Source organism: Cynocephalus volans, chromosome 12 (assembly GCF_027409185.1).
Source record: "Cynocephalus volans isolate mCynVol1 chromosome 12, mCynVol1.pri, whole genome shotgun sequence".
NCBI classification, from domain to species: Eukaryota; Metazoa; Chordata; class Mammalia; order Dermoptera; family Cynocephalidae; genus Cynocephalus; species Cynocephalus volans.
In genome coordinates, this window is record NC_084471.1 from 91,135,680 (window position 1) to 91,142,698 (window position 7,019).

Genomic DNA, 7,019 nt, shown 5'->3' on the forward strand with positions numbered 1-7,019 from the left:
CCAGTGAATAGGCTTGGTGCCTTTGTCAAAGATCAGATGGCAGTAAGTGTGTGGGTTGATTTCTGGATTCTCTATTCTATTCCATTGGTCAGTGTGTCTGTTTTTATGCCAGTACCATACTGTTTTGGTTATTATAGCTTTGTAGTATAGTTTAAAGTCAGGTAGTGTTATGCCTCCAGCTTTATTTTTTTTGCTCAGCATTGCTTTGGCTATGCGTGATCTTTTGTTATTCCATATAAATGTCTGGATAGTTCTTTCCATTTCTGAGAAAAATGTCATTGGAATTTTGATGGGGATTGCATTAAATTTGTATATCACTTTGGGTAGTATGGACATTTTCACTATGTTGATTCTTCCAATCCAAGAGCATGGGATATCTTTCCATCTTCTTGTATCCTCTCTAATTTTTCTCAGCAGTGGTTTGTAGTTCTCATTATAGAGATTTTTCACCTCCTTGGTTAACTCAATTCCTAAGTATTTTATTTTTTTGGTGGCTTTCTTGATTTCTCGTTCTGCATGTTCATTATTGGAGAATAGAAATGCTACTGATTTTTGTGTGTTGATTTTGTATCCTGCTACTGTGCTGAAATCATTTATCACCTCCACGAGTTTTTTTGTAGAGGCTTTAGGCTGTTCGATATATAGGATCATGTCATCTGCAAACAGGGACAGTTTGACTTCATCTTTTCCAATCTGGATGCCCTTTATTTCTTTCTCTTCTCTGATTGCCCTGGCTAGTACTTCCAACACTATGTTGAATAGGAGTGGTGAGAGTGGGCATCCTTGTCTAGTTCCTGTTCTTAAAGGAAAAGCTTTCAGCTTTTCCCCATTCAGGATGATATTGGCGGAGGGTTTATCATATATGGCTTTAATTTGTTGAGATACTTTCCATCTATACCTAACTTATAGAGGGTCTTTGTCATGAATGAGTGTTGAATTTTGTCAAATGCTTTTTCAGAATCTATAGAGATGATCATATGTTCCTTGTGTTTGACTTTATTAATATGGTGTATCACATTTATTGATTTGCATATGTTGAACCAACCTTGCATCCCTGGGATGAATCACACTTGATCGTGGTGAATAATTTTTCGTATGTGTTGCTGTATTCTGTTTGCTAGTATTTTAGTGAGGATTTTTGCATCTATATTCATCAAGGATATCGGCCTGTAGTTTTCTTTTTTGGTTATATCTTTACCTGGTTTTGGTATCAGGATGATGTTTGCTTCATAGAATGAGTTTGGGAGATTTGCGTCCATTTCAATCTTTTGGAATAGTTTGTAAAGAATCAGTGTCAATTCCTCTTTGAATGTTTGGTAAAATTCTGCTGTGAATCCATCTGGTCCTTGGCTTTTCTCTGTTGGGAGCTTTCTGATAACAGCTTCAATCTCCTTTATTGTTATTGGTCTGTTCAGATTTTCTACATCTTCATGGCTCAGTTTTGGGAGCTTGTGTGTATCCAGAAATTTATCCATTTCCTCCAGATTTTCATACTTGTTGGCGTATAGTTGTTTACAGTAGTCTCGAATGATTCCTTGTATTTCAGATGGATCAGTTGTAATATCACCTTTTTCATTTCTAATTTTTGTTATTTGAAGCTTCTCTCTTCTTTTTTTTGTTAGCCATGCTAATGGTTTGTCAATTTTATTTACCTTTTCAGAAACCAACTTTTTGATTCATTGATCTTTTGCATTGTTTTTTGGCTTTCAATTTCATTAAGTTCTGCTCTCTGATCGTAATGATTTCTTTCTGTCTGCTTACTTTAGGTTTGGATTGTTCTTGTTTTTCTAGATCTTTAAGGTGAAGTGTAAGGTTGTTCACTTGCCATCTTTCCATTCTTCTGAGGTGAGCATTTAATGCAATAAATTTCCCCCTTAATACTGCTTTTGCAGTATCCCACAGGTTTTGGTATGATGTATCATTATTTTCATTAGTTTCAATAAATGTTTTGATTTCTTGCTTGATTTCTTCTTGGACCCATATGTCATTAAGTAGAATGCTGTTTAATTTCCATGTGTTTGTATAGTTTCCAGAGTTTCGTTTGTTATTGATTTCTAGTTTTAATCCATTATGGTCTGAGAAAATACATGGGATAATTTCAATTATTTTGAATTTATTGAGACTTGATTTGTGACCTAGTATGTGATCTATCCTGGAGAATGATCCATGTGCTGATGAGAAGAATGAATATTCTGAGGTTGTTGGATGGAATGTTCTGTAGATATCTGCCAAGTCCAATTGGTCTAGAGTACTGTTTAGATCTTGTGTTTCTCTGCTAATTCTTTGCCTAGATGATCTGTCCAATATTGACAGTGGGGTGTTCAGGTCCCCTGCTATTTTGGTATTAGTGTCTATTTCCTTCTTTAGGTCTAATAGAGTTTGTTTTATAAATCTGGCTGCTCCAACATTGGGTGCGTACATATTTATGATTGTTATGTCTTCTTGATGGATCAGTCCTTTTATCATTATGTAGTGTCCCTCATTGTCTCTTTATGGTTTTTAGTTTAAAGTCTACTTTGTCAGATATAAGAATAGCTACTCCAGCTCGTTTTTCTTTTCTGTTTGCATGGTAAATATTTTTTCATCCTTTCACTCTTAGTCTATGTGAATCTTTATAGGTGAGGTAGGTCTCTTGTAGGCAGCATATAGTTGGGTCCTCCTTTTTAATCCAGTCAGCCAGTCGGTGTCTTTTGATTGGGGAATTTAAGCCTTTTACATTAAGAGTTGTTACTGAATAGTGTTAATTTATTCCTAGCATTTTATTGATTGTTGTTTGATTGTCTTAGGTGTCTTTTGTTCCTTGCTTTTTGATTTACTGTTTGGTTTCTGTGTTTGTTGGTTCCTTAGGTTGTACATAGCCTTTTTGTTTGTTTGTTTTCTCTTCATGAATGCCATTTTTATTTTACTAGTGGGTTTAGATTTTTCTTGGATTTTTATGGCAGTGGTAGTTATTTTTCAGGAACCAAACCCAGTATTCCCTTGAGAATTTCTTGTAAGGGTGGTCGTGTCATAGTGAACTCCCGCAGTTTTTGTTTGTCTGAGAAATATACTATTTGCCCTTCATTTCGGAAGGATAGCCTTGCAGGGTAGAGTATTCTTGGCTGACAATCTCTATCTTTTAGTATTTTGAATATGTCATCCCATTCCTTTCTGGCTTTTAGGGTTTGTGATGAATAGTCTGATGTTAGCCTGATTGGGGCTCCCTTATAGGTGATTTGATGCTTCTCTCTTGCAGCTTTTAAGATTCTCTCTTTGTCTTTGAGTTTTGCCAATTTGACTATAACATGTCTTGGAGAAGACTTTTATGGGTTGAATACGTTTGGAGATTGTTGAGCTTCCTGGATCTGCAGTTCTGTGATTTTTCCTATACCTGGGAAGTTTTCTGCCACTATTTTGTTGAATATGTTTTCTATGCAATCTCCTTTTTCCTCCCCTTCTGGGATACCCATGACTCGGATATTTGAGTGCTTAAGGTTGTCTGATATCTCTCTCAGATTTTCTTCAATGCCTTTGATTCTTTTTTCTTTTTTTTTTTTGTCTGCTTGTGTTATTTCAAACAGCCCATCTTCAAGTTCAGAGGTTCTCTCTTCAACTTCCACAAGCCTGCTGGTTAAACTCTCCGTTGTGTTTTGTATTTCGCTGAATAACTTCTTCAGTTCAGCAAGTTCTGCTACATTTTTTATCAGAGCATTGATTTCCTTGTACATTTCCTCTTTCAGGTCCTGTATACTTTTCCTTGTTTCATCATGATGTCTAGCTGAGTTTTCTTGTATCTCATTCAGTTTCTTTAGAATTATCACTCGAAATTCCTTGTCAGTCATTTCAAGGGCTTCTTGTTCTATAGGATCTAGAGCTTGAGATTTATTATCTTTGGGTGGTGTGTTTTCTTGATTTTTTGTATTTCTGGTATCTTTTCTTTGATGTTTACTCATTGTGGCAGGGGGTTTCACAGTCCACGGCTTTGACACTATTGACTAAGATGTTGCTGTGGTTGCCAATTTGGTATGGCTACCTCAGTGACTCCCTGTTCAGTGCACTCTGGCCCGGGGTTCTGGGATGCACTGAAGCACCGCAGAGCATGTGGTCTCTGCAGAGCTTCCCCTGCAGGATGTCTCCCTGCTCTGTGACCGCTAGGCCGGGCTTGGGATGGCACCGGGTGGCGGCGGTGAGTCCTACCTGCTGCTGGATTGTGCGGAGGTGGACCCCCACAGGGTGTGTGGACTCTACGGAGCTTCTATCTCCTTTGCTGGATGACTCTGTGCTCCGTACACATTGGGCCGGGCTGCTGGATTGCACGGCAGCAGCGTGGACCCGGCGGAGTTCCCGCCTCCCCTGCCAGACGTCTCCCCTCTCTGTGCACACTGGGCTGGGCTGGGAATGAAGCCGTCTGGCGGCGGTGAAGCCTACCTGCTGAATCATGCAGTGGCGGCCCCCGCAGGGCATGTGGTCTCCGTGGAGCTTCTGCCTCTCCCGCTGGACATCTCCCTGTCTCCGCCGGCGGGTTGATTCACTTCCAGCTCCAGGGACGGGTGGGTGGGGGTGGGGGGGTCAGAAGCCACGTCCCCATTACAGCCCGGGGTGCTGCACGCTGGCTCAGGCCTCCATGCTTCCACGTCTGCAGCTGCGGCTATGACGCGGGCCATGGTGCACCGGCCGGTTGCGTGCACGGGTTGGTGGAAGATTCCCAGTTCTCAGCAGGGTGGAGACGCCCTTTCAAAGCCTTTCCTTTGCGCCGATTCCACTACAGCTTCATCAGGCGTGGGCCTCAGGCCACTTCTACTCGTGGCAGAAATGCGGCAGGCAGCTCTCCTCTTCTGCCATCTTGACCTCTCAAGCTAGTAGATTTTCTTAAATAAATGTTTCTGCGTTTGCTGTCTGCTTTTAGGACCATTTCTAGAGACTTTAAATGTTTGTTTATTTATTTTACTTTTAAAAGAGCAGTCACCACTTATGGTTGTTTTATCAGGGAGTGGATCCACAGAGTTCCTCGTGCTGCCATTCCAGAAGTCAATCTCCCATATAGTGTTTTTAAATTTTCATTTTCTTAATGAAAAATGACTAATGATGTTGAACACCTTTCAAAGGCTTATTTATGGGTTTTTAAAAATCTTTTTTTGTTCTTGAGTTGTTTGAGTTTTTATTGTTGATTACTAGCAGTTCTTTAAAGAGCCTATAAATGAGTACAGTCTTAAATATATGTATTATAATATTTTATTATTTAATAAGGACCATATTTGCTATGTGTCTTGTTCAGAGTCAGTGTTTATAAATAAGTGTTAATAGATTTGACAAAAGATGTCATCCCAGAGCCAGTTAATGTTCTTCATAAATTCAAGGGTCTTCAGAAGAACTTCTGAATTCTCTGTATTCTTTTGATGCAAGAGATGATGTATTTCTAGTGTCCTACCCACAATCTGGTAAGTTTGTTTTAATGCATTTTTTTAAATGTAGAAATGCAATAATAAGAAGAATTACAAAAATATTTATTTTTCAGAATATTTCCACAGCTTATTCTACCTTACTTTCTCTTATGGTGACTTTTAATCAATAGAGGTTCTTAATTTAATGAAGTTGAATTATAAATATTTTCTTTAATGGTTAGTGCTTTTGTGTATCATGTTTAAGAAATCTTTGCCTTTCTAAAAATCATGAAAATATTCTCCTATGTTTTCTTCTAGACGATTTTTATTTTTAAAATTTAATTCTATAATCATCTTACATTTTTCTTTGTATGTAAGTGTAAGGTAGGATTTATTATACTCAATATATTAAGTCATTTAAATGAATACCATTCATTGAAAAAAAATTCTTTCCTCACTGAATTTCACCTTCAGCATGAATCAAGTGTCTGTCTTTTTTTGTATTCTTTATTCTATTCCATTGGTCTATATGTTTAGCCTTGGGCTCAGGCCACATTGTCTTAATTACTGTTACTGTGTGGTGAATCTGATAGTATAATTCTACAAATTTGTTCTTTTTTAAGATTTCATTGGCTACTCTGGGGCTTTTGCATTTCCATAGGAATGCTTGTCATTTTACAGACACAGATACACACACACACACACACACACACACACACACACACACACAGCCTGTTGCAATTTTGATCAAACTGAATTGACTTTGTAAATCAATAGGAGAATTTTGACATTTTAATAATATCGAGTTGTCTGATTCATGAACATGATATATTTCTCTATTTATTTAGGTTTTTAACTGGTCTTGGCAATACTTTGTAGTTTCAGTGTATTGCACATCTTTTACCAGATTTATTTCTTAAGACTTGATTTTTTTCATATTATTGTAAGTGGGGTTGTTTTTCCAATTTTATTTAATTGGTTGTTGCTAGAATACAAAAATACAGTTCATTTTCATGTATTGACCTCATATTTCAGCAGCCAATCTCAATTCACATGTTTATTCTAATTGTTTGTAGATTCTTTGGGATTTTCTATGTAACTGACATCATAAATTTCATTTCCGCCACTGTCAGGGATTATCTTTCTTCAATTATTTCTCCCACCGTAGATTGATAGTTTTTTGTGCTTGGTTAAAATGCTGATAGTTCCCTTGTTGTGTACATTTCCTTTGATGGCTAGACAAACAAACAAAGATTCCACTGTAGTTCACTGAAATAATTGGCACTTTGTGGCCATATCGAATTGAATTGAAAATATTACAATATTAGTCACAAAAGCTAAGAATGACTCAGGTAAGAGTTTATTTATTTCAACTTAAAACTTCTTGTTTATACACAAGTTCAAGATATCACTTCTCTGGCTTGTGTGACTTAACTGCCATGTTATCTTTTCTGGGCTGGCTGGTTAGCTCACTTCTTGATTAGAGCATGGTACTGATAATACCAAGGTCAAGGGTTCTGGTCTCCGTATGGGCAAGCTGCCAAAAAAAGAAAAAGGAAAAAAGACTTCATGTTATCTTTTCCAAAGTACTTCTCATAAGGTTTGTTTGTTTTCAGTCATAGATTTAACTGCCAATTCCTAGAAAAAATTTTATTACTC